This window comes from Eucalyptus grandis, chromosome 3 (assembly GCF_016545825.1).
Source record: "Eucalyptus grandis isolate ANBG69807.140 chromosome 3, ASM1654582v1, whole genome shotgun sequence".
Classification (NCBI taxonomy): domain Eukaryota; kingdom Viridiplantae; phylum Streptophyta; class Magnoliopsida; order Myrtales; family Myrtaceae; genus Eucalyptus; species Eucalyptus grandis.
The window spans coordinates 4,761,919-4,772,019 of NC_052614.1; positions in this window are offsets into that span (position 1 = coordinate 4,761,919).

Consider the following 10,101-nt stretch of genomic DNA (forward strand, 5'->3'; position numbering starts at 1 on the left):
GCGGAGCACGAGGAACCGTTAGTCGCCGAGATAGGAGAAGAGCATGTCAATGAAGCCTTACATGATAAATGGGCAGCCGAGCAACACCCTGTTAATGGAAAATTTCCCACTATAAAAGGTAAGGAGCCTTTGTACGAGATCAAAGACACAGAGCCTGTTCAAGACCGGGGCACGACTGGACAACTCCCTAAGCTTACTCCAAGAGCTAGGGTCCAAAGAATACCGACCCCTATCAACTTGGAAAGCGAATCAGACAGTTAAACTCTAATGTCTCTCACTTCCCTTGACAGAATTGAGCTGGCAAAACGAAGGGCCTTACTCAAAAGATCTGGACCAGGGGCTAAGAAAAGAAAGCCTAAGCAGATCAATGCAAAGCATTCGCCGGAACCACCACACCAAAGCTTCGAGCATTCCCAAGAATACAGCTTTGAAGGCTACCATCCCCTAGATACAACCCCGAAGACTTCCCGGCTCCGAATATAATCCCAAGGACTTCCAGCGTTATTTCGATAATGAAACTGACGATTCATCGTATAACTGTTTCCTACTCTCATCCGGGGATGAAGGCCCGTCAGAAGAGGAAGCATACGTCTTTATTCGCTACGATCCTAACAAAGTACTAAGCCCGTCCTTTGACCATGAGGATAGCTTCAATACTTCATCCTCATTCGGAAATTTTGACCAAGAAGAAAGCAATGGGGTAATCTCGGTAGAATCCAACTTCCCTAAAACAGAAAAATTCACCACTACAGCAGATATGCAGTGGGAAAACCAGTGGCCTAACCAAGACATACTAGGCTCGTCTTGCCCTCGTAGGATCATGACCCCCATAGAAGTGTGGATACCCAATCTCCGCAAGTATAACGGCACGACTTGCCCCGTGGCCCACTTGCAGTATCTCCATGCTGAAATGAGTCGGTACTATGGCCTGATGTCATTCACAACTTAGGCCTTCCAAGAAAGTCTTACGGGGTCTGCATTACAATGGTTCATCACAGCAGATATCTACCTCATGAGAGATTGGAATGAGCTGTCTTCTGCATTCCTACTTCAGTATCAAAGCTAGATTGGGACTGAAGTGCCTTGTCAGAACTTGGTTCACTTCAGAAGAAGACCAATGGAGGATTTTCAAGCGTACGCAAGGAGGTGGGAGGCTTTTATGATGCAAACTTACCCTCAGCTGGCCGAAGAAGAAATGATAAAGCTATTCATAGGGGCTTTACCTCGCAAGCATCGTTGTTGGTTGCATGGGTTGTATTTCCATAGCTTCAATGAAGTGGTCCTCTCATGCGAATACTTCGAGTCTACTATCAAAGCACGATTTACACAGGAGTTTTCATGGGCTTTACTTGTTTCATGTTTCTTATCTTGTCTAGTGTACTACTGTTGTATTTTCCATTCCAAGTACTCTATTGTACAGTTTTAATATTTTGTTTTGAGAGCATGAGGCGGTACTCCAAACCTGCCGGTGATGCTATCCAACCATGAAAAAATTATCATCCAAGAAGAATACTGAAGGCCGGGCTTCCTCATGCTTCCCCCCCAAAAGATATATACTTTTGAAAACAAAAAATGTTTTATTGCCAAAAGCTTTTGTCAAAACAAAATTATTAAATCATGTTTGTCTTTCTAACTCACTCACTTCATGTCTCAGAAGATCATTCCCATCCCCTTTGACTTAGTGTGACAGGGGGGCATTTGAAACAAGTGCATCATGTGGGCTCGCCAAATTCACATTGCCAAGAAAACAGGGACAAACAGAAAGAATCATCCCATTTCAAAAATGGTGAGTCTTATCCTCTGAATATAATTTTGGAAATGATGTCCTCTCTCTTCTATTTACAGGAAACGAAAGATAGGATGTAATATGTACAGGCATACGGTTGAAATCAAGCCGTCCCTAGGAGCTCTGTGCACTCCATCTCGCTCCTGCCCAGCTCTTTCTCAAGCCGGAGCAGTATCTTCTTCCCTCAACGTGCTCGAGCAACTAAATGCTACGACGCATGCTCTCCCAAGAAGTAATTGCCATAAGAGAATTGGAGGTTTTGATTGTCCATCTCAGATTCCATAGAAGCTTGATGTACATGACTTTTGCCCAATGATGCTATAGTTGAAGACAGAAGGAGAAATTCCACAGAAGGAAGGCATTGAAGATGAATCAACGACCAGCAATCATACATACATGGTCACAAGTGAGGAAGGGCAATCGAAAGAAATGTCAATTTATGCCAAGACGAAAAGGCTATCATCGACATTCAAACATCATCAGGAGTCAGAAAATATAAACTTTGGAGAAGAGTAATTTGGTATCGTTTCCAATACTCCCCCCTCTTTGAATTCACTTTTGACATATTCCCCCTATTGGTAGGAAGCATCAGGATTCAAGAGCCAACTTGATGGTTAGGTTTGGCAAATCAATATTGGCCAAGCTAGTACGTGGAAATGACCCACATCAAATTCACCTGGCTTCGTGTAAAAAGACATGTCATCCAGGGGCCAATTCAGAGAATAATTGACCTAACGAAGCAAGGGACATAGGACTTCGTGTCCCCCTCTCACTTCAGGTTCACCCAATCATCTGCAAACCAGTGAAGGGTAAAGTTGTATTGATTCCAGTTATTCGACTCTTGAAAGAGTTCATGACTAACACATTCCCTCTTGATTATTGCAGGAGCACCTAACTGTCAAAAGCAATGATAACAAATCAATGAGAGGCATGACAAACTCTCCTAAACGAAATGACGTCCTGAGTAATCGCCAAAGCAAATGACAGAAAATCTTCAGGCCTCAACTCACATTTGATTTTGGCTAGACTAATTGATCTACTTGTACATCTTCTCTTCTACAGGGGCAAAAGCAGAGATGCCCGATCAAATTCCTAATCCTTGGCTGATCATTCATATGTCATATCCCTAATCAATAGGGACGACCACTGACACCCATTTGTGAACACCCCTTTGTGAATAGCCCTTTTGATACCCAAGATTTAACATATTTGGAAACACCATTATGCTAATCCTTAAAGCTGTCAACAAGGTCCTTTTGAGCAAAAACCATTCATTTGTTTTGAGAGTACAAACTCCCCCATGTTTAAAATGCTGCATGCCTTTTCCAAATGGATTTTTGCATGATGATTTTGTCTGTCTAAATCTCTGATTCCATTGAGAATTATTAGAATAGACAGTTAAATGAAGAATACAAGATTAATCGAGCATGCTGGATGAGGCGCGTCAGAATGATGAAAGGCAAGCCATATCCTACACACAATCCCCCCCATCTATACACTTATGAGATGAGTGCAAAAGATTACATGGCTGCAGGGTAAAGAGTTCTCTCGCAAATGGTACGATAACCAAAATAGTGAGAGGCATTCCATCGCTTAGCCCATTGAGCCCCATACATTGGTGAAGCTTCTCTCATACCCTCGTCAAGAACCACCCCACATTGGGGCAGAGCGAAGGCAAAGCAACATTACAAGGTGAGAAGAGAGATATAAATTTTCTTGCTCACACTTGCATCAATCTTCGGGTGTCTTTATTGCATATGAACACTCGCATTAATTTAAGTGACCTAGAATGACGAAGAGCAATTCTTTCTCTATGCACTTGTATTCATTGTACAACCCAATTGAGTCTGTAATTTCACCCTCACATGGAGGCAAAGCAGAAGCTACTGCCGTTTGAGCAGCATAATCAAAAGCGCCGGCAAAAGATGAAGACTCAATAGTCTAACAAAGGCGTTTGCTTGAACTTGTCAAGATCAGCTCTCAAGCAACAAGAATGAAAAAACATGGGCATAAAAAAGCAGTGTACCTGGTAAAAGTAAGGTCAATGCCCATAAATGAAGAACTTGAATAAAATAGGGGCATGAAAAAGCAGTATGCTTGGTAAAAGCAAGGCCAATCTCCCTCAGTAAAAAATACAACCATGAAAATGTTGCTGTTGTGGTCCATAGAACCTCCATTTGGCAGTGAGAAGAAAAACTGGTGACAAATGCCAAGGCAATCACCAGCTCTCACCTTTTTACACACGAATCAAGCCTACATTGTATCCCATTGTAAAAGTCTCTTCAGACTAAGGGCACTTCAATTAACGTAAGATTTCATATGTGCATAAGCATCACTCGAAGAAGTACGAGCAAGATTACTCTATCTCTTTTCACAGGGTTCTTGACTTGTAAACCCGGAGATGATCGTGCGGCACTTCATTCATAAGCCTTGACCTCGACGGTCCCATTTGATGAGCCACTGACCAAGACTTCATCACAGTTTCAACAAAAACCTCTCACATTGGTAAAGTCGTACCGTTTGCGAGAATACTCAAACCCCTGTTGATATGATGATAGTGAGAAGAGTGGTCCTTATAAATCCTGCATCAATGGTCAGGATAGCCTTTTCCATGAGAGTGAGCGAAAAGTCCTTTCAGACTGAAAGTCCCTCATCTGGCATGCTCAAGACATCTACATTCTAAATGAAGATTGTCTTTCAAAATCTTCCCCGGTGAAAATCAGATGATGTAAAACTGACAAAATTATCATGCATGAATCTCATTTGAACTCATGAATTTACAATGTATACAATCATGTGTGCATATTGTGCAAATAGCAGACATACTCTCAGAGATCAGAGATATTGCCAGGTAAGCATATCTCTATCCCCATTTGTCTTAAAGTACCTACCACTGTCCAGGTGCTCTCTTCTTAACACTCGACCTATTCGAGTCGTCCCTTGAGTTTGGGTGCTTGCAACTGTCTAAGTATCCCCTTGTCTTTGAGTATCCACCACTTGTCGGATACTCTCCTCTTGACACTCGACTTATTTGAGTCGTCCCTTGAGTTTGGGTGCTTGCGGCTGTCTAAGTATCCCATTGTCTTTGAGTACCGGCCACCGTTCGGATACTCCATTTTTCTAACACTCGACCTATCCGAGTTGTCCCCAGAGTATTGATACTTGTGACTGACTAAGTATCTCTTGGAATACCTACTGCTGTCTAGGTATCCCCATATCGTCAAGTACCCACCGTTGTCCAGGTACTTCCTTTTCATGACACTCAACATGCCCGAGTTGTCCCCAAATAATATAGCAGCTGTTCAAGCATTCCATTGCTTGGCTTGGCACCGCCGCCCAGGTATGCTTTCTTACACTTGGACCTGCTGAGTGGTCCCAAATCATGTCATTAAATACTTGTGTTCATCCAAGTATTCCGATACTTTGTACTCCTGCGGCTACTCAGGTGTTTCAGCCCTTTTGAGTGCCTGCGGCCATCCAGGTAAGCCTTGTGCTACATTCAAGTTTATGTTGCCAGGAGGTGGGAGACCTTCACGAATATGCGAGGCACGCCCTCGATATTCCCAATTACCAGGAGGTAAGAGACCTTCATGAATATCCAAGGTACATCCTTGATATTCCAACTACCAGCAGGTGAGAGACCTTCACGTATATGCAAGACCCATCCTCGATATTTCCACACGAACATCTCAGGTATGCCTCGATTCTTCCTTTAGATTTTGTACCTGTGATCGTCCAGGTACCCCTTCGATGCTTGTGATCATCTAGGTATCCCCAAAAAGTTTGTACCTGTGATCGTCCAGGTACCCTTTCGATACTTATGATCATTCAGGTATCCCCCAAAGAGTTTGTACCTGTGATTGTCCAGGTACCCCTTCGATACTTGTGATCATCCAGGTATCCCCAAAGAGTTTGTACTGTGATCGTCCAGTACCCCTTTGATACTTGTGATCATCCGGTATCCCCCAAGAGTTTGTACTTGTGATCGTCCAGGTACCCCTTTCGATACTTGTGATCATCTAGGCATCCCCAAAGAGTTTGTACCTGTGATCGTCCAGGTACCCCTTCGATACTTGCAAACGTCCAGGTATCCTCCAAGAGTTTGCACTTGTGATCATCCAAGTACCCGTCCATTGCCTATGATCAGCCAAATGCCCCTTTTTGATGCCGGCAAAGGCCCAAATATCATTCGGGTTAGTACTTGTGAATATCCAGGTACTCATTGATATGCCTGTGAATGTCTAGGTATCTTCCAGAATCGATGCCCTGAGATAGGTCGGCGCATCCTCCCGAGAAAGGTCGGGTTCCAACTGGTGTCTTCGACAGAAGTCAGACACCCCATAAATCGATGCCCTGAGAAAGGTCGGCGCATCCTCTCGAGAAAGGTCTGGTTCCAACGGGTGTCTTCGATGAAGTCGACACCCCACAAATTGATGCCCCGAGAAAGGTCGGCGCATCCTCCCGAGAAAGGTCGGGTTCCAACCGGTGTCTTCAACAAAAGTCGACACCCCACAAATCGATGCCCCGAGAAAGGTCGGCGCATCCTCCCGAGAAAGGTCGGGTTCCAACCGGTGTCTTCGCGTAAGTCGACACCCCACAAATCGATGCCCTGAGAAAGGTCGGCGCATCCTCCCGAGAAAGGTCGAGTTCCAACTGGTGTCTTCGACATAAGTCAGACCCCCAACAAACAGATGCCCTGAGAAAGGTCGGCGCATCTCCCGTCAAGGCGACCGAAGAAAGGTTCCGGTCCTAGACAAGCAAGGCGATTGCTCTAACAGCGACCGAAGAACGGTTCGGGTCCTGGAAGAGCAATTTCCCGTCGGGGCGACCGAAGAAAGGTTCGGGTCCTAGACAAATCATGGTTTGTTTTAACGGGTGACCGAATAATGGTTCGAGCCCCGGAAAAGCAACCTCCTCATATCACCAGGTAAGATGACGCCTTGATACTTGCCAAACTCGGGGTTCACACCCTATCTCACTCATTCTCGGTAAGTAACTAAGGTGTATCTTCTTATCTCGTCTTAGTATATGTAATGTTATATTACTCTTTTTTTGCATAGGACAATAAGTCCCAAATAAAAAATAATCTGCTGCGCATGCTGGATAAAATTTAGGCATCAGTTTATCTTTGAATGCAACCTCTGTGAGTTTACCTTCAAAGAGGGGCAGCTATTGACGCCTTAATTTTATTTAGGCTTATTTTATTAATTAAGTTTTTAATTCATTTTATTTTGTCTTTTCGGATAAATAGATAATAAAAAAAGAGAAAACGAGCAAAAACAAAACAAAAGAAAACAAGAAAAATAAACCAGCCCGACCCCTATTTTTCCTTTCCACGCAGGCCCAAGACCCAGCCATTTTTCACCCCCCGGCCTAGCCCCTTTCTCTCTTCTTCTTCCTCCTTCCTTTTCCTTCGCCGCTGCAACTCACGCGCGCAAGGGAGGCCGACGAGCGAAGGACGGCCTACGGCCGAGGAGAGTAGGCCAACGTTGGCCGAAGAGGATAAGATCTCAGGCGCCATTAATGCTGAACGAGCTTCGCTAGAAAGCTCGATGGGACGCCGGTTCAGCCGAGCGGAACCGGTGGGCAAGTCGGAGGCCAGCGGTCGAGGCCCTCCGTCGACCGGATTTCCTTCGCCTATAAATAGGTGGCCGCAAGCATCGTCGGAGGGTGTGGCAAGCTAAGAGATCTTTCACCGAGAGACATCGGAAAAGATCGAAGGGCGAGCGCAGAGAGAACTCGGTTGCGAGCTCAGCCCGCCCTTCACCGAGAGACTTCGGGGGAAGGCCCGGCGAGCGACTTCGAGAAGGTCGATCGGCGGTGGAGGCTCGAATCTGGCTCGAGTGAGAGAATCGAGGCTAAGGAAGCTCCGGCCACCACAGATCCGGGAGTTCTTGCCGCCGTTGTTCCCGAAGTGGTTGCCGTGACCGATCCGCCGACGCCACACCGGATCCGAGAGTCGAGAAGCCGCCGCCACTACCCTATCGTCGTCACCACCACCATTCACCGCCACTGTGTATCCACCACCTCCGGTTGCGTAGCCGTTGTTGCCCCCCTCTCTCAAAACCCCTCCATCTCCAAATCTCGACCTCGGTGAATCAAGGTCTTCGTCGCGTCTCCTACCGCCGTGCCACGAGCCCCGTCGCCGATCCGGTTGAGTGGGCGGCCCTTTGTCTTCACCGTCGCCGCAGCCGCCGTAGCCGTCGTTGCCACCGCCACCGCCGCCGCCGCCGCGCACCTCATCCTTTCCCCCTCGGCGCCACGGATTCGCAAACCCTAGGGTTTGCGATTTTCCGGTCGTCAAGTTGGATCGGTGGTCTCGAACCGAGTAGGGTCTCGCGAGATTCGGGGGGCGGCGGGAGTCGGGTCGCAATTTGGGTCGGATTCGGGTAGGGTTTTGGGAGTCGAGTTGCGGAGCGGGCTGTCGGGCCGGGTTGTCGGGTCAGGCCGGTGTCCCCGAATGCCCAGCCACGGCGTCGTTTTTAAAAAAAAAAGTAGGGCGCGCGTAGCGGCCCGTCTCCGCGTTTTAGGGTGACCGGGTGGGACCCAACCCGCGGATCCAACCCGGTCGATTTTATCTTGTTTTATTATTTTAATATAAAATAATATTCTAATAAATAAATAAATAATAATTTTATTTAAAAAAATCAAAAATGTTTTATTTTCCAAAAATATTAAAAAATATTTTATTCTCCGAAAAATCAAAAATCAAAAATATTTCATATATTCCAAAAAATGCCAAAACTCCAAAAAAAAAAAAAAAAAAGCCAAAAATTCAGAAAAAGCCAAAAAGACTTGTATTTTTCCAAAAATACCAAAAAAGGTCCAAAAATCCCTTTTGTGTCCAAAAATTAGAAAATCTCAAAAATGTTTTTCCTCCCAAAATGCATGGAAAATCCCCGAACATCCAAAAGCCTTAGGTTTAAATAAGATTAGGTACCGAAAGGGCATTAGTGATTAACTAGTGTAATCAAGTCCCCGATCCTAATTTCTCTGGTTGCACAGGAGCGAGTATTTCTCCCGATACTTCGCTTAGGTTTCTAATCGACCCACCCCAAACCGATTAGTGGCGACTCCGTTTTCGAAAAGTTTTCACCTTTCTTGTGAAACAAGCTTGGAATCTCTTAAAGACTGTGAAAAATGTCGTCTCAAAGAAAGTCTTCGAGAGTCGCGAACAGGGGACCATAGCAAATGTGTGAGGGACCTACGCACTTTGATCTCACCGAGGAAGAAGAATCTCCTAGACAGCAACAGAGCCCAAAACATTCTCAGTAGCGTCCATCTCCTTCATCTAGACCTCCGAATGTTGCACATCGAGAAGAGGAAGAAATTATCGAAGATGCAGAACCCGTAAGAACTCTTAAGCCCGCTTTTACCTTTAAGCTATACTGTGCTTTGAAGAGGAGTGGTACTCCATTGAACTATATTGATGAATTTCTGAAAGACAAAGGGTATAGAAATGAAACATACTTTTTACGCACAAAGGAACGATTGGGAATTGCCCCTGCGGGGTCGGCAGAAGAAGCGTTGGCAAGTATCCCAAGCGATCCACGTGTTAGAGGGCTGAGTCAACCTGATAAGAATGATGATGATGATAGGATGTATAATCAGTTTAAACCTAGAATGGGTGTTGCGGCGAAAATCCGAAGCAAAAGGACATATTTGTTTCGCTCAGAGGAACATAAGTAATTGTACTCTAAGTTGCTAAAGCGTGGAGTGATTAACCCTAAAAGTGTGGACTTTGATTTTCTTGACTCTTTGAATGTTAATCTGCGAGAGAAATTCAATCTTCTTCAACTCGAATGGTTTTGTTCTGAAACAACAGAGGCTCATGCTGAACTTACTGCTTACTTCTATTCGAATCTCAGTTTCTTGGATGTGAATAGATTCTCTTTCAGTGTTCAAGATCAAGACTATGAGGTTAACATGGATATATTGGTTGATGTGATTGGGGTTGAAAGAGGGAAGTATCAACCAATCAGTGTGTCCATTGGTCGTGCGACGATAAAGCTTGTTCGGGATAGAACGACGGAAGGAAAGATTTCATATTTGAGGATGAATGCCTCAAATATTTTACTTCACAAGATAGTGATCAATTGCTCAGACCCAAATCAACTTCGAAAATCGATGTTTCAAACTCGGAGGCAAAGCTAATGTATGCCATTAACGCTGGCAAGAAGTTCTCTCTTCCACACACTATTATGTTCCACATGTACAGAACGATGGTGAATGACAAGGGTCAACTTCCTTACTCAGCACTTGTCACCAAGTTATTCAGACATTTGAATATTCAGCCTCCCCGGATTCTTTGTGTT